Source organism: Pleurodeles waltl, chromosome 5 (genome assembly GCF_031143425.1).
Source record: "Pleurodeles waltl isolate 20211129_DDA chromosome 5, aPleWal1.hap1.20221129, whole genome shotgun sequence".
Taxonomy (NCBI): domain Eukaryota; kingdom Metazoa; phylum Chordata; class Amphibia; order Caudata; family Salamandridae; genus Pleurodeles; species Pleurodeles waltl.
The window spans coordinates 1,733,569,878-1,733,595,894 of record NC_090444.1 but is presented as its reverse complement, the minus strand read 5'-3'; the positions used below and the strand labels follow the sequence as shown (position 1 = coordinate 1,733,595,894).

Below are 26,017 nucleotides of genomic sequence, written 5' to 3'. Positions count from 1 at the left end.
AAACAGCTCTAGAAAGTTCAAAATCCAGGAAGAAAATTGGTCTTACTACCACCTAAATATATAACTACCCCTATCAAAGAAAAATACAAAACTGTATGAAATTTAATTTTGCAAAAATTGATCGAAAGTTGTGTACCGACTTCATGCACATCAATTCAAAAAGTAGCAAATTGTAGTGGGTTGCAATCCAACCTACCTCATCAATATTCAAGAGGTGCGTCTTGAATGGCGACTCATTTTAATTGGATGCCATCACAGGGATGGTGCTCTTCTGAGATCAGAAGACCACCGTGTTTGTTTTCCCATTTTCATAAAGCAAACTTTACTTTTTAAATGCAGTCAGTTTTCTTCAACTGAAACAAGACTACATTTAAAAAGAAAAGTTTACTATTTGTTTCAAGTTTGTTTGAGAGCGGGTAGTAGTCTTTCTTTTTTACATTCACAAATGGGAAAGGGTCCAAATGTCAGGGATGACTTACAAAATAGCACATGAGGCATGGCACTGTTCTTTGGTAATGGAGGCAGAATCTTTGACTCTAAAAACATACCCTCAGTTTCTAATTACATTTTCCACTTTTCTTCAGGATTGGAATATAATAACACAACTATCAACAATAAATTGTGGATTGAAATAAAACCCTACAGGAAATCATGTTAAATTAAATTATTTAAATATAATTAAATATAAATTAATGTTCAAAATGTATAAACATATTTATTAGCAATCAAAGTATGTTTTCAGTTTGAATTTAGCAAATTTATCAATTCATCTGCTAGAGCAGACATTAAAAACATATTACAAAAAATACAATTTTCAACCAGCTCGTGTTTCTGCCAATGTTAAAAGCTAGAACATAAATCTCATCAATTTGTCTCTGATTGTTGCTTTAAGATGGTCTTTAAGTTAAGTCTGAGGTGCAGGATTGGTAAATGAATATGTTAAGTCTTGCCACCTTTTAGGATTTACTAACTCTCAATATTATCCCCAAAAGAACAGGTCTATAGCTACTTCTTCAGCCTTAATATTGATTGAACTATAATTCATGCAGTTGTCCTATTCTATGGTCATATCCAACTTACTGAGGGTTCCATTATTCTTTGGGATGCAATTTATGTAAAAAAATTCAGACACAGAAGAAAAATCTTTCCAACTCAGATTGTTTTGGGGTTTCTCATCAGAGATTTTAGGAACTGGAGGTGTACTGCCCTGGAGAGGTTAACCAAACTAAATTCAAATCTTAATTGACTTATGAAGGTGCTATTTGGAAGACTAAACATGTTTTACAACAAGAGACAGTATATTTTAGATCATTGTTCAATTTAGCCCAGCCAGATGGAGAACCGAAAGTGATGGCAAGGAGGAAACTTGCTCCAAATAATTCCAATATGATTATTCCTGCTGGGCTATTAGAATTTGGTATAGAGTTGACGATGTTGAAATTGCACACACTATTTCTCAAGGGCTTGGAGTTGACAGCTTTGGTCTATGTTGTTGTTTTGCTGAGCCATCAGGTATTGATAGGAGGCTATTTGGTGAATAATCTTTCTTCTGATGTTCAAACTATTGGTATGTTTAATCTGCATGAATATCAACATTTTAGAGTTTTCACTTTTAATTAAAGGTCATTATTATTGCACTAATGCAAGGTTGAAAGTGAGCACTACAGACTGGTGGGAGTATAAACACAGAGCACCATATTGTACTGTAATGCTCGTATTTGTTTGGTGCTTAGATTGAGGAAGTTAGCTCTCCTTATCAAAATGTCTGGTATCAGATCCACTGTAATAATTTAAATAGTTGTGGGGCAAGCACTGGGGCACTAATTTGTTTGGTGAGATCTAGCACACCTATAATAATTTGTTCCATGATGTACAAGGGAGATCGTATTTGCCTCAGTTCAGGAATTCTTTTTCCTGATCGTCACAGTAAAGTTCTGACAAGAATGTTGTGTTGTCCTGGATCCAAATGCTCTAATTCTGGTCCTGGCTGTTACCTTTCCCCACAATTTCTTAGAGACATACATAGTGGTCCAAAGCTTGAAATCATGCCATCTTTTTGATTCAAAAGAAACGGGTTCCTTTCAGAACTTTTGTTTATACTTTCATTTACGTGTCTTGCAGTCTAATTGTAATAAGACAATACCATTATTGTTTGGTGCCTGATCAGATGATGTAGGTTTCTTTTTATAAATCCTAGCTCTTGTGAACACCAAATGCTTTTTTATCATGTCTCCTTGTCTGTGATACCGACAGATTTATTCCCAGCTCCTAAATAGAAATCCAGTATGATAGAAGGACATCTTTGCAGTGTCTAATAGTCTGTCCCAGAATAATCGGTCACAGAATTATTACTAGTCTCAATTCCATATTGATTTCTCCAATGCATATAACAATGCTGCATCCATCTACGTTTTCTAACAGTTGACTTTACTTCTGGTTCAGCTACGGTCTTTAGATATTTAGGGGGTCATTCTGACTTTGACGGGCGGCGGAGGCCGCCCGCCAAAGTCCCGCCGGCAGAATACCGCTACGCGGTCAGAAGACCGGCGCGGTAATTCTGAGTTTCCCGCTGGGCTGGCGGGCGACCGCCGAAAGGCCGCCCGCCAGCCCAGCGGGAAACCCCCTTCCATGAGGATGCCGGCTCCAAATGGAGCCGGCGGAGTGGAAGGGGTGCGACGGGTGCAGTTGCACCCGTCGCGATTTTCAGTGTCTGCTTGGCAGACACTGAAAATCTTGGTGGGGCCCTGTTAGGGGGCCCCTGCAGTGCCCATGCCAGTGGCATGGGCACTGCAGGGGCCCCCAGGTGCCCCACGACACCCGTTACCGCCATCCAGGTTCTGGCGGTCAAAACCGCCAGAACCAGGCTGGCGGTAAGGGGGTCGGAATCCCCATGGCAGCGCCGCCATGGAGGATTCCCCTGGGCAGTGGGAAACTGGCGGGACACCGCCGGTTTCCCGTATCTGACCGCGGCTGTACCGCCGCGGTCAGAATGCCCATGGGAGCACTGCCAGCCTGTTGGCGGTGCTCCCGCGGTCGTTGGCCCTGGCGGTAGTCTACCACCAGGGTCAGAATGACCCCCTTAGTGTGCTTGATGCCCCATTCGATTTCAGTAACTTGCAGCAAGTTGTCGCTTTCTCTCCTAACTACAATTTCATAGGAAACAATTTTCTGAAATAAAGATAGAATTGCTAGATAATAATCCGAGAGAGTACCTTTTGTGCCCACAAAGTGTCATGGCCCAGCAAGTATATCTGAGGAAATCGGGCTTGTAAGATTAATCACTAGGAGCCTTAATATAATGGACCAAAAGTAAGAGTTAATATCAATTTTCATGTCAAGTATTTCCCAAAGGTTTGCGGAACTTTTGTTGGATTTGGGGCATTCAGATCTCCTTGGAGTATGAACTGAACTTTCACTTTTGCCATTAATTGTGAATGGGTTCAGGTATAGTGATGTATACTATTCACTTTTTTGTAGTGCATTTGGAGGAATATAGATATTGGACAACATTAAGATTGGAAGATTCGTAACCCTAAAGTTTTTTTAATTTTGAAGCCAATATTAAATCTCAATCGATCTGAAGGATTTTGTTTGATGCCAGTACACTTAAAACTCCCAAACCCAAAATTATTTTAAAATAATGTCATGCAAAATAGTCTTATTTAGGAAATTTGAAAATTGTAAATTCCTTCTTACCTTTGGGATAAAAAAGCCTTTGAAGTTTGTATCCACAGTGGTCTCACGTGGCAAACCTAATGGCAGAATGTTGCCAAATCTCTGAACCTCATGTAACACGGCATCTGTGTATGGCATAAGCTTACGATGCACAGTGTTTGGCTGCTCCAAGCCTATGACTCTGTCAATCTCTTCCTGAACTTTTCCTGATAAAAAACAAAACAACACATTGAAAAACATTTAGAAAAATATGTTCACATTTATTTAATAATAACTGCACATTTGGTAGTTTTCCATGCACTTTTCTGTTCTCATTACAAGGGTTAAATATCGTGTTTTTGAAATCCTTCCCAATAATAGTACACAGTTTAAGGTTAAATTTAGAATATGAATAATTGCGTGCCACCTAGTCAGTATATATGATGAGTAAAGTGTACCCCTGTGAGTAGCCTGAGTCACTTACCAAACAATATGGACAACAGCCAATCCGTTGTTGCTGTATTTGCTGTATGCCTTTCAATTTTGCATACTCAATCACATACATTGAAGGGTAAAAAAGCCCCAAAGATAAACCTCATCAACATTTGTTAGAATAAACTGATTTAAAACGTATGATTTGTGTCTGATCACATTGTTTATATTTTATTTGCAAAGTATCTAAAGCACTTTTATGTTGACACTTCAACATGTATATTATCTCACACACCGCACTGACCATACCCGCATTCTCTCCCAGATCCTGACATTTCAAGAACCCGCAGTAAGTGCACATTATACACAATTTCAGCCTCATAAACAAAAGACTAAACACTACTTACCCACAAATAACTAAATATGATAGAAATGTCTGCAGTCCTCAATGTTCCAGACATTGCAGACCTCGATGTGCTCTTCATCAGTGAGACTGATTCACAGCAACAACCTGACGTGCTGGAAAACTTTGCTTTCAAAGGTCACAACATTCATCACAGAGTCGGAATATGCAAAAAAGAACAGATTTGCAGTTGTCCAAAAGTCTTTCTGCTCCTGTGCTGTAGGTTAACAAGTATTAATTAACTCCATAGAGCACCTCACTTCACGTCTCTCTGTCTCTGCAACTCATTCAACCAGTCCATTTCATGTGCAGGCCCGTGGACAGAACATATAAGAAAAGTGTAACTACCTCACAACCTTAATCATCCAAAACATGCATACAATACATGAAGAAAACAAGACAAATCCTTCTTAGCTTCCTTCTGCTACACCTGTGCCAGGAATTTACCAGTGGCAGCAATTAATATTTTTGAGAAAATAGTAGGTTCTGTGCTCCATGCTTGGTAAAGCAGTGAGTTTTTTGCCCCATGCTCAATGCACAGGATGGCATATCTCCCTCCCTCTCTTCATTTATCAGATCTCACTGGCATTTCAATGTCAGCAGTCACTCACAGTTGGGCTCTTTAGCTTCTGTGCCACACCACCCTACCACCCTGAAGAGTGTTGGTTTGAGAATGTAAGCTAAATGGGGATAAGTATGTGAAACAGAGGGTGTTCTTCTTTCTGTACCTACAGGAGGCAGTATCGCAGAACATATAGTCGGGCTAGACTTATGCATAACCTTTGCTAAGATGGTGGCTTTCCAGTGATAGCTGCCCAAAGTTGCCAATCCAAGATGGAGCTAATCTATTTCTCTAATATAATTTCCTTTTTAGATCATAGTAAACAGGCACCTACATAGGACCGATGTATCACAGTGCATATGGTCCCTTCTTTTTTACTGCAATCATTGTTCACTTGCTACCGGTTTTAGTTCTGATTTATGTTCTGCCTTGTAGTTGCATTCCTGCCTTGATTTCTAGTTCTGAAAGTCTATGCTGAGCTATTTCGCAGCCCTTTTTTAGGGTAGTTTTGGTGCTTTGATTTTCATCTTCTACATTAATTTACCATTTTTAATCAAGAAGTGCAAAGAATGCTGAAGAGGTTTTTTCTTCACTTTGTAGCATTTTCCTCCTAACTGGGATCCCCCTAAGGACACACTTGACACCTTTCACATGGGTAGTGCATGGTAACACCATGGTTACACATTGACACGCTCAACATGATATAGCATGTAACCAAATCAATGCACTACAAGGGATGCATCCTTGACCTGATCCTTTTGGTAGAAATCTTGACCTAGCTATAGTGTGAAAAGTATCTGTTCGATGCAAGGAATTTGTCAGCTGCAAAATTTGAATTTCTCCCACTCAGAGCTTTTCTCTCCAAACTCAATGGATTTAGCAGGACATTCTCCCAAAGCTATTCAGCTTTGAGAAGACTTTGGTAGGGTTAGCCTGCAACCTGGCCCCACAGGAGGATTCTGACTTCCATTTCAGAGACCAAGTCAGAAAGCAAAATGTTTGACTGGGAGAAACCAGCATGGTGCTACCCAAGGGTAGGTCGCTCCCCCTGCCGCTGCAGCTCCTCCAGCTCCTCCAGGTTCCTGAGTTCCTGAGACCCACCTCACAGTAAGTACCCCCCACCTCCCAGCCCCTCGCTCTGCCCCGCGCTACTCACCCTCTCTCCTGCTCCTGCTTCTTTTCTTCTTTTCTTCTTCTCTGTTCTTCCTCCTCGCTCCTCGTCTGTAATCTTCTTCTGTACTCTTCTTTTCCCCGTCTTCTCTCTTCTTCTGTGTGCTTCTCAGCCTCTCCTGTCGCCTCTCTTCTTCCTCATCTTCTTCTGTGGTCTTCTGCCTTCTGCTCTTCGTTTTCTGTATCTTCCTCTGTGTTCCTCTGTGTTCTTCTGTGTTCTTCTGTGTTCTTCTTTTTCTTCTGTTCTTCCGGTCTTCTGTTCTTCTGCTCTTCCGGTCTTCTGTTCTTCTGTTCTTCCGGTCTTCTGATCTTCTGTTCCTCCGGTCTTCTGCTCTTCTGTCTTCTATCTTCTGCCTTCGGCTCTTCTGCCTCCTCTGTCTTCTTCTCCCCGCGCCTGCCCTCCTGCTCCTGCCTCATCCCCCTCCCTCACTCGCCTCCCCCTCTCTATCACCCCTATCTAACCCGTTCGCTATCTACCTCCCTCACTCCTCCTTTCTACCTATCTCTCTATCTCTCTATCCCACTATCTAACTCCCTCACTCTCCACCTCCTCCTATCTACCTATCTCTCTATCTATCTATTTCTATATCTATCGATTTCTCTATCTATTTTCTCTATCTATTTCTCTATCTCTCCCCCCCTTCACGCCACCCCCTCTATTACCTATCTACCTATCCTCTCACTCTACCTCTCACCCTCACCCACCTCTACAACCCCCCCTCCCCTATCTTCACAAGCCTACTCCTATCTTTCTCCCTAATCTCCTAAACCTCCTAACACTCACCCCCCTCCACCCTTAAACCTCCCTCCCCCAGCTCTTCTCACTCTACCTGTCCCCCCCTCCCTCGAGCTTTCCCGCCGCGACCTCCTGCACGCCCCCGCCCCCCAGCTCCCATTCACCCCCAGCTGACCCCTCCCCCCCTCCCCCCCTCCTACCTCATATGGCGGCCGCAGCGCAGCGTGCCGCTGGAGCGCCGGAGGCGCGCCAGAGGCAAGCCCGTCTGCGCCCGTCCGCACCTGGCCCGCGCCCAGCACCACGACCCCTGGTCCCCAGCTCTCCCAAGCCCCGCTGACCCGCTACGACTCCACCACCCTCCACGCCCTCAACCCAGGACGCTCCAACACCTGCTTCCAAGCTCACCCCAAACGCACCCATGGACCCTTCGCCTGCAACTCCTGCAAACGCATCTTCCACCATGCAACTACCACGACCACAAGCCCATGCGCCATCAACCACCTCAAGTGCATCCTGGTCGACGCTCGTTCCGTCCACAAGCACGCCGTTGAACTCTGGGACCTCCTGGACTCCACAGCCCCGGACGTCGCCTTCATCACGGAGACCTGGATGAACACCTCCTCTGCTCCAGACATCGCCACCGCCATCCCCGAAGGCTACAAGATCTCCAGAAAAGACCGCACCAACCAAGTAGGAGGAGGTATCGCCATCGTCTTCAAAGACTCCATCAGCGTCACCACCTCCACCGAAGACACCCCTCTCGCCCCTGAACACCTGCATTTTCAGATTCGCACCGACCCGAGGACCACCCTCAGAGGATCCCTCGTCTACCGTCCTCCCGGACCGCGCGCCCCTTTCAGCGACGCCATCACCGACTTCATCTCCCCGCACGCCCTCGCCTCACCAGACTACATCCTCCTAGGCGACCTCAACTTTCATCTGGAACAAAACAACGACCCCAACACTACCACCCTGCTCGACAACCTCGCCAACCTCGGCCTCAAACAACTGGTGAACACCGCCACCCACATCGCCGGACACACGCTTGACCCTATCTTCTCCGCCAGCAAACACGTCTTCTTCAGCCACACCTCCGCTCTACACTGGACCGACCACAGCTGTGTACATTTCACATTCCGACGCGAGACCCGCCACATCCGCACTCAGCCCATCCCGCGTCGACAGTGGAACAAGATCCCCGAAGAGCAACTCTTCTCAACACTCGCCGCCAACCAACCCACCCTCACCACCGACCCCAACGACGCAGCCCTCAACCTCACAAACTGGATCTCCAACTGCGCAGAGAACCTTCCTCCCATCAAACGCACGCATCGACAGACCAACACCAAAAGACCTCTCTGGTTCTCTGACACCCTCAAAGAATCAAAGAAAACTTGTCGCGCCCTCGAGAAGGCCTGGCGCAAGGACCACACCACGGACAACATGACCGCCCTCAAGAACGCTACCCGCAAACACCACTGCCTGATCCGCGCTGCTAAAAATAACTTTTTCACCGACAGACTGGACAAAAACAGCCACAACAGCAGAGAACTCTTCAGCATCGTCAAGGAGTTCTCCAACCCCAGCGCCAATGCCAACGCCAACGCCGTCACGCCCTCACAGGATCTGTGCGAATCCCTCGCCACTTTCTTCCATCGCAAGATCAGTGACCTCCACGACAGCTTCGGACAACAGACCCAACATAACACCACCGAACCCGCATCCCCGGCCATTACCCTCCACAACTGGACCCACATCAACACTGAAGAAACCAAATCCATCATGAACTCTATTCACTCCGGCGCCCCTTCGGACCCCTGTCCTCACTTCATCTTTAACAAAGCCGATGACATCATCGCCCGCACCTCCAGACCGTCATCAACTCTTCTTTTTCTTCTGCTACCTTCCCCGAATGCTGGAAACACGCCGAAGTCAACGCCCTACTAAAGAAACCTACGGCTGACCCGAGCGACCTGAAAAACTTCCGCCCCATCTCTCTTCTGCCTTTCCCAGCCAAGGTTATAGAGAAGACCGTCAACAAACAGCTGACCACCTTCCTGGAAAACAACAACCTGCTCGACCCTTCACAAACCAGATTCCGAACCAACCACAGCACGGAAACCGCCCTCATCTCAGTCACTGACGACATCAGAACCCTGATGGACAACGGTGAAACAGTCGCCCTCATTCTCCTCGACCTCTCGGCTGCCTTCGCCACCATCTGTCACCGCACCCTAATCACCCGCCTCCGCTCCACCGGGATCCAAGTCCAGGCCCTGGACTGCATCGCCTCCTTCCTCTCAAACCGTTCCCAAAGAGTTTACCTCCCTCCGTTTCGCTCAGAACCCACCGAGATCATCTGCGGCGTCCCACAAGGCTCATCGCTCAGCCCGACACTCTTCAATGTCTACATGAGCCCCCTCGCCAACATCGTTCGCAAGCACTACATCATCATCACCTCCTACGCCGACGACACCCAACTTATACTCTCCCTCACCAAGGACCCCGCCAGCGCCAAGACCAACCTACAAGAGGGTATGAAGGACGTCGCAGATTGGATGAGGCTCAGCCGCCTAAAGCTGAACTCTGAAAAAATGGAAGTCCTCATCCTCGGCAACACCCCGTCCGCCTGGGACGACTCCTGGTGGCCCACGGCCCTCGGCACCGCACCGACCCCCACAGACCACGCCCGTAACCTCAGCTTCATCTTGGACCCTCTTCTCACCATGACCAAGCAAGTCAACGCTGTGTCCTCCGCCTGCTTCCTCACCCTCCGCATGCTCCGCAAGATCTTCCGCTGGATCCCCGCCGACACTAGAAAAACAGTGACCCACGCCCTCGTCACGAGCCGCCTGGACTACGGCAACACCCTCTACGCCGGGACCACAGCCAAGCTCCAAAATCGCCTGCAACGCATTCAAAACGCATCGGCATGCCTCATCCTCGACGTACCCTGCAACAGCCACATCTCCGCTCACCTGAGACACCTGCATTGGCTCCCAGTCAGCAAAAGGATCACCTTTCGACTTCTCACCCACGCACACAAAGCCCTCCACAACAAGGGACCGGAATACCTCAACCGACGCCTCAGCTTCTATGTCCCCACCCGCCTCCTCCGTTCCTCTGGTTCACACTCGCTGCCGTCCCTCGCATCCGCCGCTCCACGGCGGGTGGGAGATCTTTTTCCTTCCTGGCGGCCAAGACCTGGAACTCCCTCCCCACCAGCCTCAGGACCACCCAGGACCACTCCACTTTCCGGAGACTACTGAAGACCTGGCTATTCGAGCAGCAGTAACCCCCCCTTTTTCCCCTAGCGCCTTGAGACCCGCACGGGTGAGTAGCGCGCTTTATAATTGTTAATGATTTGATTTGATTTGATCCTGCACTCCATCACAGTTGGCTTGAAAACATGCCTCGATCCCGGTTAACAGTTACTATATGTGGGACCAGAAGGATGGAAACAAGAACAAGCAAGAAGCAGACATTGTGGGTTAGAACAAAAAGGCAGTTATTACTTTAAGTACCCAATATTTTGACTGACATAGAAAGATCAATGTTGGAATTAGGCCTGTCCTTCAGTCCAAGACGCTTTTGAATTTCACAACAACTAGGATTGATCTGTTTTTATCGAATTTACTTCAGACATGCACATAAAAATATAGCACATAATGAAATACGTAAATTTAACAATAGTTTGTGTATTGGGCATGTGGGAGGCTTTATTGCCTTGAACACCTTGTAAAACAATGATTTTGAGAGTCTGAGTGAACAAGAGACCTTGGTGAAAATGGGTATAGAATTAGACACCAGTAGCAACAGTGGTTTTAAAAGAAAATCTAAGTTTTGCCCAGCCCTGCTGCCCGACAACTTACATACCCTTCAAGAGGTAGTGATCTGGGAACTAGAGAACTTAGAGAGACACATACACAACTGGGAGTAGATCAAATAACAGTATACTTACTTAACACAACAGGAGGACATTAAGGGGCTGATTACGACCTTAGTGGAGGGGATTACTCTGTCCCAAATGTGACGGATATCCTGACCGCGAATTTAAAGTTCCATTATATCCAATGGAACTTGTAAGAGGGTGGACAGGATACATTTGGAACTGAGTAATCCCCTCTGCTAAGGTTGTAATAAGGCCCTTAGACTTTAAGGGCTGACATAATGATTATCATTAAAGCATCCAAAAAGAGTGGGGGTGGTCCTATGAGCCATGGAGGACTATGGAACAAAGATGCATAAGCAACTATACAAATCAGAATGTTAATAGGTAATTGAGAGGGAAATGCACATCTGTACCATTAAAATATGTAATGATCTTGTTAGTGAGTGGAGAAATTGAGGCACACTTAACTATGAGGAATATAGGTACCGTAGAAATGATCATACCATGTTCTTGCCAACTAACAAAAGTACATTAGAGTGTAGAGAAACCATCATGGTAACCTATACTTTTATCCAATGGTAGCCTGATGGAGAAAACCTGTATATGTCTTGATCATTTTGTGGTATGTTTGTACTGAAACTGAATTTGACTTGTTCCTGCGAATGCAGAATTCTTGTGTGAGATGTAAGGATGCTGAGCGCAGTTGCCTGGTAGAGTGGTGAAAGCTGAGGCGGTAGTTGAGATGGGCAGGTCTGACATTGAGGAGGGCTTTTCAGGTGGGGGTGAGCAGCTTGAATTGGCATTGCTTGTGGATCGATAGCCAGTGTAGTTCTTTGAGGTGGGAAATGATAGGTGCATTGCTGGAAGAGTTGGGGATGAACCTAGTTCTGTGTGGTCTGAAGTCTTTATATGAGTTGGTTTGTGATGTTAGTGTAGAGTGTGTTGCCATAGTCTTGTCCACTGGTTGTGAGGGCCTGTGTGACCACGTGTCTGGTGTCAGTTAGGAGCCAACGGACAATCTTGGGGATCAAATGTAGGGTGAAGAAGCAGGAGGTGGTGACAGCATTCACTTGTTTGGTCAATGTGAGTCTGTTGTCCACAATGAAGCTGAGGTTATTGACATGGTTGCTGGTGGTGAGCATGGGCCCAGCTCTGTTACCCACTAGGAGGAGTCCCATGGAGAGCTCCTGCTCCCAAAGATCAGGACTTCAGTTTTATCTCTGTTTAACTTTAGGCAGCTCTGTTTTATCCGGTGTGCTATGTTAGACATGAAGGTGTTGAAGTGAGTCCTGTGTGAGAGTGGATAAGCTGAGTGTATTCTGAGTAGGATACAATGTTGATTCCATGGGATCTTATGAAATGGGCTAGAGGTGCCATGTAAGCATTCAAGAGGGTAGGGCTCAGCGATGTTCCTTGAGGGCCTTCACAGTTGAGGTTCTTGTGTTCAAAGGTATAGCTTGATTCACTGTCAGAGAGGAAAGAGGCCATTCAACTTGTGGTGGGGCCATGTATCCTGAAGTTGGGGTGTCTTGTGATGAGGTTGCTGTGGAAAATGGTGTCAAAGGCAGCAGAGAGATCAAGTAGAATGAGTTCTGTGATTTCTCCTTTGTCTGTGGTGGTCGGGATGTAGTTGCTTCAATGAGAGCAGTTTCCTTGCTGTGGTTGCTGCAGAATCGAGACTGCAAGAAGTCTAGTCGGTGGTGGTGTTCCAGGTGGTTGGAGAGTTGTTTGTTGATAGCTTTCTCCATGACTTTCAATGGGAAGGGCAGGAGTGATATGGGTCTGCAGTGGCTGAGCTCTTTTTGGGTCTGCCATGCATTTTTTCATCAAAGCTGTTATTTATGCATGTTTTCAGTTGTCCAGGAAAGTTCCACTTTGGAGGGAGGTGTTGATGATAGTGGTGAGGTGGGGGTTGATCAGAGTTCCCCCTAAGTTGAAGATATGGTGGGGGCTGGGATCAGTGGGAGGGTCACTGAATGGATTGTACTCATGATCTTGGCAGTGTCTTCTGTGGTGAGGGGTTTCCAGTCTGTGATCTGGTGGTCCATTCTGGAGGTGGTGGGTAGCTGTTTGATGTGATCTTGTGCCTTGCATTACGGGGTCGGAGTTGCTGTAGAGGTTGAGGATTTTGATGCTGAAAAAATTGGAGAAGTTGTCACAGAGGTCTTGTGAAGGGGTGATGGACGGCTGTGGGGTTGCAGAATTCTTTGAGGATGTTGAAGAGTCCTTTGCAGTTGTTGGAGCTGCTTTCCAGTCTGAGAGCTAGGGTTGTTTTTCCAGCTTCACTGAGTTGGGTGTGATACGTCCTGAATGTGGATTTATATGTTTTTCTTGCTGTGTTGTCCACTGAGCCTTTTCCCCTGTTGGAACACCTTTAGTATGGCTACAGAGTGAAAAGATTCCAAACATAGAGGAAGGTTATTCCAGCTGCCAGAATACCAGTACACCTGTGGTGTTTAGATCATTTTGTAATAATCAAACACATGCATAACTTGTGATTAAGGGTCTCTGAGCTGATTCGGAGGAAACTTAGGAAACATTTCAAACCAGAGATTTTGTGGTGGGCTTTAATGAGAGTTGTGTTGAGCCTTAAGGTAAATGTACACCAGGTATAGGTATTGAGGAACATTTTCATTAAGGTTTGCAGATTGTTGGAGCAGTGTAGAAAAAGTTATATAACCTTATGTGATAGTTGGAGTTAGAAAATGATCATCCTTTGAGGACTATGGCACTGTGCCACATGTTTCACCATGAAGATTGAGGTTACACAGTTACTGAACAAAATGTTGAACCTGACCTTGTCAAGCACTAGTCACATACAGATCCAAGCTTTCGTCTGTAAAAACACTAAACTTCAGAATACTTCTCAGGGAAAAGGAAAACGTTTGACAGTGAAAAACTACAAACCCTTCCCTCACGTCATTCTATTGCCAGTATGACTACAAGGGCTCTTATAGGACAGTCATGCATGATGTTAAACCAAGGTGAACGTACAACTTACTTTCGCTCAAGCTCTATCACCACTCAGTTTCAACAAACAACTAAGACCTGGCCAACTGCACCCTGTTAACTCACTCTGATTTTTAGTTCCCATTGATTCTTTTGGTATTTTTTAATGACTTCATCACTAAATGGATTATATAGATTTCGGTTAAGTATTACATTGTTATCTGTTTAACTAAATTAGTTTGGAGGTTTTGGGTTAGTCAGGAATTTCTCCTTGAATCCTATTTGCTGATTAGGAATTAATTTTTTTAACTTTCCGGAGCGCAACCACAGCTCAGGCTGTGTTAAGGGTTACAGGTTTTGGGTGAAATACGTTATTTGCTGAAAATGTGTTTTATAGTCATAATTGTCCTGCAACAACTAAAGTCCTACAAATTTACTTGTGACAGATTTCTTTAGCGCGTCTTCCAAATTCTCAAGCAAATATCTTAGCAGGGCAAATGTGGGGTAAAAATATGGTACATGTGGAAATTGGTACAAAGAGCGTGGATTTAGTTTTTATGTCTCACTGCAAAACACATAACAGGAAACACGTTCCCCAGCCCACAGTAGCAAAATGCATGGGTGTGTTAAATCTTCTATTTACTTTCACTGCACCCGTTATCAGGGCCTACCTCTGTTATTTGTTATTGCGTTCCCAACACAATGTCTACACTTCTGAACAGTGATTTGTGAAAGGTATGGCTGAGCTCCTAGGCATGATTGGACATTTTTAAACCCTGTTAGTTCTTGAAGAGCAACCCCATTGTCCCTTTAAATTAAGTTTTTTGCCTTTTGTATTTAGAACTATCAATACAAAAGGAAGTGATTGATCGTGCTCTCTGATAAATAGCACTCACAATATTCAAAATATTCATAGATGTTGGGATTTCAAACTGACCCCAGTCCATTCTGGCTCATGCAATCTTAAAAATGTTTACATTTTCATCTTTTTCTCGCAGTCTTTATGAACAATAAATATGAGTAACCTGTTAAAATATATTTTGCAACCATTACTGAACATTAGTAGGGATGAAATTCAGTGTTGTTCCAGTGTATTGTCATGTCGTTTCAAATTTGCCTTGAATAACACTAGGCATATAGTACACTAGAGCATCCCATGGAAAGCCAACATTATATGTCTGAAGGAATGATTGGTTGCACTTGACAGCACTCCAATATTTCACAGGTGTGGGCTCTCCTTAGCACTACTATATCTTTTAAATAAACATGGTAGCAGCTTTCCAGGAGACTGGCTGGTATACATCACACTTCTAGTGATGTTGGAACCACATGGCTTAAGATTTTCCTCACAGATTTCTCCATGTCAATTAGATAGCTTAATGGGGTTGGTTGCTTATTTCGGACACATGAACTCTGAAATATATATCTGACAAATATAACTTTACTTTCAATTTTGCTTCCAATACTTGGTGAAAAAGATCAAATATAAAATGTACAGTTTAAAGTTGGCTTGGCTTGAGATGCCCACATTTGTAGTAGGATTCCAGTTGCATATTTTAGTTTTAAAACAGACAATTGCAGCTTGTGGTGGCATTCAAGCAGAGCAGGGCAGAACATATGACACGTGTTTGCTTTCAGTAAGGCTGGTTTCAGTAGGGATGTGTAGCATTGTGGTAGGTGTATTCCTCACATTTTTCTTTTCGTTTTTTAATCTTAATTTCACTATAAAAATACTGGCCAGTTTTCAATGAGGAAACATTCTTCCCACAAATCTCTGTTTCTTCAGCAAACAAACCCAATCCTGAACAGTTTCAAAGGTTCTGTTGTCTTCCTCTTACCCACTGAGACAAAGCACCTTTCAAGAATGCACCACTGGTAAACCAAACAGTGATCTCAATGAAGGGATGCTAGTTGGCAGAACTAAACAAAACAAACCAACAGCCAAACAAAAGCACCAATCATCAGAATTCCAGTGGTTAGAACATACAAAATATGAATAGAACTGTTTGGCAGGCTTAAAAGATCAGTTAAAATGAAAAGAGCAGCCAAAAGTGTAGCCAAAAGGAGCAGCCAAGGGGAGGGACCCAGCCCAACCTCTTCCAGGCTCTTACACGGGGGTAATCAAACGCCGCGGAACTCCTTTGTGTGTCAAGACTTGTTGGGGTTGTACTACCCCTTCTTGAATCGCAATCATCATGGGAACAAAGGGGCATCACACGTGAAGCAGAGAGCATCGACTGAAATTAAATTGAAATGTTCCATTCATTTTCAGGGATTCAGGCAGCAACATCATTAAATGTAGTCAGTGCCAGAGATGCTCAAATTACACACACCCTACCCTGTGCAAAGACGTACAGCTATGGAAAACTGGCCTGCTGGTAATGAGAAGTGTGCCCGCAGTGAATCGTCCCCACCGTGGTTAAGAAGTGCGCTTGTGGCGGTCCTTGCCTCTGAGATCAAGAAGTGCACCTGCAACTGTCAGACCTGCCACGATGAGCCCTCTTTCACCTGGTCTAAGCTGCCTGCAACGTGTGTCGCAGAAGCAGGTTGGAAAATGTCTTACCCTGAGGGGTTCTTTTAACTTCAAGGACATGTGATTGTGATGGCTGGAGGACCTCGGACTTCATCTCCGTTGTCGCCTCTCTCTGCAGTCTATCTGGACTGACAGAAGCATCTCTTGTGGATAGTCTGAATCCTCCCAGAAGTGGGAGTGACTGAAGAGGTGTGTTGCTCGTTCCGCACCGGCCATGATTAGAACATGGTGAGCTTTAAATGGTGAGTCTTTAAGGGGGACTTTATTGGACTGAAAGCTGCTTATTCTTAACTAAGGAATCTGGATGGGCATCTTTATTGGTGCCGCATGGACACTCTACCTATAACAGGGCTAGTGTGGGTGCCATGCCAAGGTGTAGTAAATCTAGGACTGTTTTCCTTTATTGAGCCTGCTAGTATTTCTTGCGTTTTATTCCATTTTAAGTGCATACAATTAAAGTGCCTTTCGTTTCTAAAGTAAAGCACTGAGTTGGACAGATTTTTTAGTACCTCGCACCACCAATGTGAGAAGTCTGTGACTGCTCTCCATCACTACCACTTACACTGAGAGGTATGTGAAGAAGGATTCGTCCCTAGCCCAATTTACAAGGCCATAGAAGGACAGATCCTAGGACATGAGAAGTAAGCCTCTGCATTTGTTGCTGTTTTATTTAGAGTGAACTCAACCCAAAGTATTAGAGCGCTTTACATGAGAACCAGTTACATTGCACAAGAACACATTCATTTTTAAGGCATGAAGAGATTAAGGGGGTCATTACTGTGAGAAAACAGGGCTGATTGCAGAGGCCCCATAACTTTTTGCCCCCATTTTCCACTTTTTGCTGGTGTTTTCCTGACGTTAAAGGTGCCCTGGGTACTGCTAACCAGTCCCAGGGCCTGTGCTCTGTGTAAAATGGATATGCAAATTAGGCTAATTATAATTGGCTAAGTTAACCTACCTATAAGTCCCTAGTATATGGTAGGGCATGTAGGTTTAGGGACCACAGCATAGGTGGTGCACACCTAGGTGCATTGCTGAGGTGCCCAGTGTCATTTTAAAAGCAAGCCTGCCTTGCTGGCTGCTTTTAAATTAAAGTTATATGCAAATTCGACTTTGGAATTAAAGGTACTTCCAAAGTCTTAAACTACCTTATTTTTACATATAAGTCACCCCTAAGGTGTGCCCTATGTGCCCCTAGGGCTGGGTGCCATGTAACTATAAGCAGGGACTTTATAAAAATAGATTTATAAGCCCTGGTGAGGTAAAAACAGCCACATTCGTTTTTCCCTCATTGAAGTAAATGGCCTTCATAGGCTAGAATGGGCAGACTTTATTTTAAATTTTAAAGTCTCCTTAAATGTTACATACCAAGAATTTGGTATCAAATTGATTGTTATAATAAATCCCACAACTTCCAGTTGTTGGATTTAATATAACCAGTTCAGGTAAAAAGTTTAGACTTTACCTAAAAAGTTGCCAATTTCAGCTCTGCATTGTTTTTGCTGCTGTGCTCTGATTGGCCAGCCTGCAGCAGCTTCTGCCAGGCTACTTTAATGAGGTGTGAAGTGGCCTGGCTTCACACAAAGGAATGTGCTTGGGGGAGAGAATCTCCCCTCAGCAGATGGTGAGGCAGGAAGGGGGAGGGCTGCCAAACTGGTCTTCAAAGGCAGAGAAGGACATCTGGAGCACCCAGCAACACCCCCACATCCTGCAACCCCAGACAGCTAGGTGCCCCCTTGATTAGATTAGGAGAGGGCAGGAGAGGGGTGTGTTTATGATTTTTAGCCACACCAGTGGGTGGGCTCAGCCAGATCTCTCCTCCAAAAATCAGATTCATCCATTTTGGATTTTTAGAGAGTGTTGCCTTCTGGGATGGATTTTTGCCACACTTCCCAGGAAGTGGTCATCACAGGGGGACGACCCTGTCCCTGATTGGAGAACCAGGGCCCCCCTGCTTTTCACCCAGGAGCAAGGATAAAACTGGCAGACCTGCACCCACGCCTCAGATCCCCTCCAGAATTCAACAAGAAAGGAACTAAAGAAGAAGAAGGACTGCCCTGCTGGACCCCTGGCCTGCACCTGGAACCTGCACTCAGAAGGACTGCACCAGCTGCACACTTGGGCTTCACCACAAGAAGGACTTTGCCTGGCTTCAACTGGTTCAAGGAGGGACTCCCTGTTTGCTACAGGTGAAAAATTGCTAAACCAGAGTCCCCTGCACCAACTCCTGAAAAAAGAGACCAGTTGACCACTGCCCAGTGGCCAAAAAGGAGTTTGCGCCAGGTGCATTCTGGGAGTTGAAGTCCGCACCCCCCAAGGACCATCACAGAACTTCTGGACCCCTGGGGTGAGCTGTGTACTCCAAAAGAACCTTAAAAGAACATCTGGGTGAAGCCCCAGAAGTTTGGAAAAGATTGGAGAATTTTTGGAAAAAAGCTCCATAAAGTGACCGACCCGACGCGGAAATTCTAGCCGGCTTGCCTCAACCGCGACCCGGCCTGACTTCGTGGTTCGTCCCGGTAAAGAAAAACATCCAAAAAAGAGACTAAGGCCCTCATTCTGACCCTGGCGGTCGGTGATAAAGCGGCGGCCAAGCCGCCAACAGGCCGGCGGTCTAAAATATGCAATTCTGACCCTGGCGGGAACCGCCAACACAGCCCGCCAACTTAACACTCCGCCCGCCACGGCGGTACAAACAAACAGCGCGGCGGTTCCCGCCAACAGCCAGGCGGCAGACAATGTACCGCCCACCCTATTACGACCCACCAATCCGCCACCTTTTCCGGGGCGGGAGCACCGCCGATAAGAACACGGCGGAAACAGACTACGAACGGGAAAACGCTCACCTCTACGCACTCCACTCGAGATTCCGGCAGTATGGAACCAGAGTTGCAGGTCATCCCCGCACTCCTATACCTGCTCATATACCAGGAGCACGCCCGGCGGCGCGGAAGACATCGGTGAGTACTGCACCTACGACACAGGGGAGGGAAAAGATTACCGGCACACACCCACCCACCCACACCCACTACAACACACACATCAATGCATTCCCACAGATCACTGTCACAACCCACAAACCACCCCCAACCGAAATAATGCAAAGACCAAAAGAAGAGATCATAAACGGGCAGATATATTGAAATATGGACACCAGTAATCCCAATAAATAAATAAACTATGTACAAAATATATACAGCTACTAAATGTAGTCCAACCACTGTCCGTGGATCACAGGGGTCCTGTGCAAAGGGGCAAGGCCCAGTCCCACGACAAGAACTCCACGGAGAGAACACTGCAGGGGCATCAGAAAGAAAATAGGACAGGCACCTCAGGGGGAAGGGAAGGGGGGGCACCTCAGCCACTTGAGTACACGACGCCAGATCCACGAGGGGACTCCATGACCACTGGCCCATCCTGGGGAGAGCAAAGCCACAGTCCATACAGTCCATACAGTGGATGGCCTGCCCACTGGGCCATCTTGGGGAGAGCAAAGCCACAGTCCATACAGTCCATACAGTGGGTGGCCTGCCCACTGGGCCATCTTGGGGAGAGCAAAGCCACAGTCCATACAGTCCATACAGTGGGTGGCCTGCCCACTGGGCCATCCTGGGGAGAGCAAAGCCACAGTCCATACAGTCCATACAGTGGGTGGCCTGCCCACTGGGCCATCCTGGGGAGAGCAAAGCCACAGTCCAAACAGTCCATACAGTGGGTGGCCTGCCCACTGGGCCATCCTGGGGAGAGCAAAGCCACAGTCCATACAGTCCATACAGTGGGTGGCCTGCCCACTGGGCCATCCTGGGGAGAGCAAAGCCACAGTCCAAACAGTCCATACAGTGGGTGGCCTGCCCACTGGGCCATCCTGGGGAGAGCAAAGCCACAGTCCATACAGTCCATAACAGACCCCACTGCCACTGGAGGAGGAAAGTTGGCCAGAGGACATCCTGCAGCCCTGCCCGAGATAGATCCTGCCCTGCCACGTCTGCCAAAGGGCCAGCGGTTCTTGCCTTGAAGGGCCCAGTTCAGCGGTTCCTGAGACGGCGGGGCCCAGCGGAGCGGTGCTTGAGACGGCGGGGCCCAGTTCAGCGGTCCTTGCCTTGAAGGGCCCAGTTCAGCGGTTCTGGAGACGGCGGGGCCCAGCGGAGCGGTGCTTGAGACGGCGGGGCCCAGTTCAGCGGTTCTTGAGACGGCGGTGCCCAGCGGAGCGGTGCGTGAGACGGCGGGGCCCAGTTCAGCGGTCCTTGCCTTGAAGGGCCCAGTTCAGCGGTTCTTGAGACGGCGGTGCCCAGCGGAGCGGTGCGTGAGACGGCGGGGCCCAGTTCAGCGGTGCTTGAGACGGCGGGGCCCAGTTCAGCGGTCCTTGCCTTGAAGGGCCCAGTTCAGCGGTTCTTGAGACGGCGGGGCCCAGCGGAGCGGTGCTTGAGACGGCGGGGCCCAGTTCAGCGGTTCTTGCCTTGAAGGGCCCAGTTCAGCGGTTCTTGAGACGGCGGGGCCCAGTTCAGCGCTCCTTGCCTTGAAGGGCCCAGTTCAGCGGTTCTGGAGACGGCGGGGCCCAGCGGAGCGGTGCTTGAGACGGCGGGGCCCAGTTCAGCGGTTCTTGAGACGGCGGTGCCCAGCGGAGCGGTGCGTGAGACGGCGGGGCCCAGTTCAGCGGTTCTTGAGACGGCGGGGCCCAGTTCAGCGCTCCTTGCCTTGAAGGGCCCAGTTCAGCGGTTCTTGAGACGGCGGGGCCCAGCGGAGCGGTGCTTGAGACGGCGGGGCCCAGTTCAGCGGTCCTTGCCTTGAAGGGCCCAGTTCAGCGGTTCTTGAGACGGCGGGGCCCAGCGGAGCGGTGCTTGAGACGGCGGGGCCCAGTTCAGCGGTTCTTGCCTTGAAGGGCCCAGTTCAGCGGTTCTTGAGACGGCGGGGCCCAGTTCAGCGCTCCTTGCCTTGAAGGGCCCAGTTCAGCGGTTCTGGAGACGGCGGGGCCCAGCGGAGCGGTGCTTGAGACGGCGGGGCCCAGTTCAGCGGTTCTTGAGACGGCGGGGCCCAGTTCAGCGCTCCTTGCCTTGAAGGGCCCAGTTCAGCGGTTCTTGAGACGGCGGGGCCCAGCGGAGCTGTGCTTGAGACGGCGGGGCCCAGTTCAGCGGTTCTGGAGACGGCGGGGCCCAGTTCAGCGGTCCTTGCCTTGAAGGGCCCAGTTCAGCGGTTCTTGAGACGGCGGCCGGTCTATGGCCAACTGCTAATTGCCTGGTGGTGCCCTCCTGGGCAGCGGGGATGGTGCTCCTTCAATGCCCACCTGGGCTGTGAGTGGTGGGGCCCTCCTGGCCAGCTGGGCTGGGTCCTCCCTGGGCACCGGCTATGGGGGTGGTGGGCTCTCCCGGGGCAGCTGTGCCGGTTCCTCCCGGGGCAGCGGCTATGGGGGTTGTGGGCTCCTCCTGGGCAGCAGGCCTGCTGCCTGACCTCTCCGACTTGCTGCCCTTGCCCTCCTTAGTCGTGGGCCTGTGGCCCTTTCCTCCCTTTGGAGCTGTGGCTGGTGACTGTCTCTGGGTGGTGTCCGGGGGGGATGTAGAAGGCGGGCTCCTGCGGCGGCCCTTCCGCCTTCTGCTCCTCTTCCCAGGGGGTGGGCTGGCTGTCCCCTTGCTGCTGGGCGAAGATCCAGACATGCGGGCTGGCGGGCTCCAATACCCCTGCACCCTTGTCAAGGGGGCTGCAGGGCTGGTGGTGGCTGAGGTGCTCTTCTTACCCCGACGAGAAGGAGGGGGGGGCTCAGGGTCAGGAAAGAAGTTAGTAGTGGCGAGGAAGAGCTTCTTGGGACAATGGAGAGTGGTAGGTACAGTGGGAATGGGAGTGGAGGGAGAGGATGTGGTTGTAGGTGAGTCACGTTTGCTGTCTTTGGGTGCAGGTGCAGGAGGGATAGGCTGTCGTGAGGTGGATGGCTGTTGGGTGGGTGGGTGGCTGCGTTTGTGTGGTGTGGAAGAGGGGGTGACAGACACAGTGGGAGAGGACACAGGGGACGTGTAAATGGCAGTGGTGGTGGTGACTGCACGTGTGCGGACTGGAGTGGAGGGTGTGCTGGTGATGGAAACACTGGCTGATGGTGAGGTGAATGGAGGTGTGAGTGTAGACGTCACAGGAAGGGAGGAGGGAGACGAGGAGGTGGGGGTCACAGAGGTGGTAGTGACTGTTGGCATGTCTGCATCGGAATGTTGCATGTGTGAATGTCTGCGTGATCTGTGGTGCTTATGTTTGGATGAGCTTCTCTTGGGTGTTGAGGTGTGTGCAGGTTGGTCTGATGGTGTGGGTGGGACAGGCAGAGGAACAGGAGACTGGGAGGAGGGAGTTAGTAGAGGCAGGCAGGAGACAGGGACAATGGCTGCCGTCAGTGCTGAGGCCAGAGCCTGGAACGATCGCTGATGGGCAGCCTGACCCGAATGAATGCCCTCCAGGTACGCATTGCTGCGATGAACCTCCCTCTCCACCCCCTGGATGGCATTCAAAAGGGTAGTCTGCCCAACAATGAGCGTTCGGAGGAGGTCAATGACCTCCTCACTGAGGGCAGCGGGGGTAACAGGGGCAGGGCCTGAGGTGCCTGGGGCGAAGGAGATGCCCGGCTTCCTGGCAGAGCGGGCACGGGGCGAACGCTGAGGGGCTGCTGGGAGGGCGGAGATGGTGCGCTGGGTGGCGGCTGTACCTGTAATGGCGGGGGGCACGGATGGTGCCACCCCCGCAAGGGAGCCCCCTTCCGAGGACGTGTCCGTGTCGCTGCAGGGTCCAGTCGTCCCCGTCGTGGAGCTCCCCTCGCCCTCCGTCTCACTGGTCCAGTCTGACTCTGTGGCATGGCCCTCCTGGGCCATGTGAGATGCAGCTCCCTCCTGCCCCGATCCCACTTCTCCTCCGCCTGATGATGCTGATGCACACAAGCACAGAAAGACAAACAAAAAGGGGGGGGGAGAGAGAAATAAAGGGATATTGAGTACATGGATCTCCGGTATAGTTAGCGGACATGACAGACACAGATGCCCCCTGCACTAAGTTGCGCACTTGGGGTCCGCTACGCATTCCGTGGAACATGCCCTACACGCCTAGAGTTGACAACTGCACCCATGGATGACACGGCCCAGGGATGGCTGTACTGACAAACTACTGAGGGTGGTGGCTGGGGACACAGGGGCTTACGGGGGTGCCCAGCCTACAGATATCGCCCTGGCCTAGGGGGACCCACAGCCCTCCTCCCCCACCCAGACACCTCCACTGCGCGACAACAGAGTAGATAATGCTTGGACTCACCCCCTTGTGTCTGCTGTGCTGCCCTCACGCGCCCATCCAAATCAGGGTAGGCCACCGCCAGGATCCGGAACATCAGGGGGCTCAGTTGACGGCAGGCACCCCGCCTACGTTGGGAGGCCATCCCCAGCAGAGACTCGGCGGTCTTCTTGGTCCCGCGGCTGTCCTCCCACCTCTTGCGGCAGTGGGTGCCCCGTCGATGGTGGACCCCCAGGGTCCGGACTTCCTTGGCGATGGCACGCCAAATCCCGATCTTCTCATGGGCGCGGACCTATGTGACACGTACAGGGAGGGAGAAATACCACGTTCAAGTTTGTCAGCATTTTCCTTGCCAGTGGCCCAACGCCCCCCATCCCCGCCAGGCCCCCCGCCATGCCCCCGCCATGCCCAACATGCCCCCCATCCCCGCCATGCCCCCGCCATGCCCAACATGCCCCCCATCCCCGCCAGGCCCCCCGCCATGCCCCCCGCCAGGCCCAACATGCCCCCCATCCCCGCCAGGCCCCCCGCCATGCCCCCCGCCAGGCCCAACATGCCCCCCATCCACGCCAGGCCCCCCGCCATGCCCCCCGCCAGGCCCAACATGCCCCCCATCCCCGCCATGCCCCCCGCCATGCCCAACATGCCCCCCATCCCCGCCAGGCCCCCGCCATGCCCCCCGCCAGGCCCAACATGCCCCCCATCCCCGCCAGGCCCCCCGCCATGCCCCCCGCCAGGCCCAACATGCCCCCCATCCCCGCCATGCCCCCCGCCATGCCCAACATGCCCCCCATCCCCGTCAGGCCCCCCGCCATGCCCCCCGCCAGGCCCAACATGCCCCCCATCCCCGCCAGGCCCCCCGCCATGCCCCCCGCCAGGCCCAACATGCCCCCCATCCCCGCCATGCCCCCGCCATGCCCAACATTCCCCCCATCCCCGCCAGGCCCCCCGCCATGCCCCCCGCCAGGCCCAACATGCCCCCCATCCCCGCCAGGCCCCCCGCCATGCCCCCCGCCATGCCCAACATGCCCCCCATCCCCGCCATGCCCCCCGCCAGGCCCAACATGCCCCCCATCCCCGCCAGGCCCCCCGCCAGGCCCCCAAGCCAGCCAGTGGCCCCAAATCCAGATTGAATTAAACTCACTTGTTGGTCTGGAGGACCGTAGAGTAGCGCATACTGGGGGAGGACCCCATCCACAAGTTTCTCCAACTCCTCTCCAGTGAAGGCAGGGGCCCTTTCCCCAGTCGCAGCAGCCATTGTCCCTTCCAGACCGAGGTCACAGCAACACTTGCAGTATAGGTCCTCTCCTGTGAAAGTTCAAGTCGCAAGTGGATAAGTAGATAGAAAATGGCGGTCACGTCCGCGGCGGTGCGTACCGCGGCGGTGCGTCCCGCCACCGCCGGCGCCCTTCGCCATTGGCTCCTGAAACCCATAGGCTTCAATGTTAACCAAAGCGGCTTGGCGCCGCGGTCTTCGCCCGCCGCCCGCCGCGGTGTGCCACGCCAGCGCATTGACCTCACATCCCATTGTCACACTTCACAGGTCAGGCAGCCGCCATTTCCAGGGCCCACATGGCTCAATTTCAACTGCGTCACACAGGCCTAGGCCTTGCATAGCCACTCAGACACGCCATTCACTGCATAGAGAATCGTTTACTGTGCTAGCTGTGAGTACCTACCTGTGGGTTGCTTGACTGTGTGCTCCATGTTGTCCTTCCTAGGCACCGTCCGCTGGGTTGGGCGAGGAGACGGATGAATCCTCCCGTGTACCGACCGCTGGTGGACCTGTCGACAATGGAAGAACGCCACATTATCCTGACCTACCGTCTTAACCGTGCCACTATCCATGAACTGTGTGCCCAGCTGGAGCCCGACCTGATGTCCCCCATCCGCCAACCCACAGGGATTCCCCCTCTGGTGCAGGTCCTGTCAGTACTCCATTTCTTGGCAAGTGGGTCATTTCAGACAACCGTGGGAATTGCTTCTGGGATGTCTCAGCCCATGTTTTCGAAGGTGTTATGCAGAGTGTTGTCTGCCCTGATGAAATCCGTGAGGAGCTACATCATTTTCCCTGAGGGGGGCGAATTGGCTACAGTGAAGGGTGATTTCTACGCCCTTGGACATATTCCCAACGTAATTGGTGCCATTGATGGGACCCATGTGGCTTTGGTTCCCCCAAGAGACAGGGAGCAGGTGTACAGGAACAGAAAAAATTACCATTCAATGAACATCCAGGTGGTGTGTTTGGCTGACCAGTACATCTCGCATGTAAATGCCAAATTCCCTGGGTCAGTGAATGACGCCTACATCCTCAGGAATAGCAGCATCCCTTACGTGATGGAACAGCTACAGAGACACCGTGTATGGCTAGTGGGGGACTCTGGGTACCCCAACCTGTCGTGGCTACTGACCCCAGTAAGGAATCCCCGGACCAGGGC

At 50.0% G+C, this 26,017-nt stretch overlaps 1 pseudogene; it reads right to left on the bottom strand.

Annotated features, from left to right (window-relative positions):
* The window catches only part of LOC138296721 (cytochrome P450 2K6-like), a 390,473-nt pseudogene that overhangs the window by 27,004 nt on the left and 337,452 nt on the right, over positions 1 to 26,017 (bottom strand).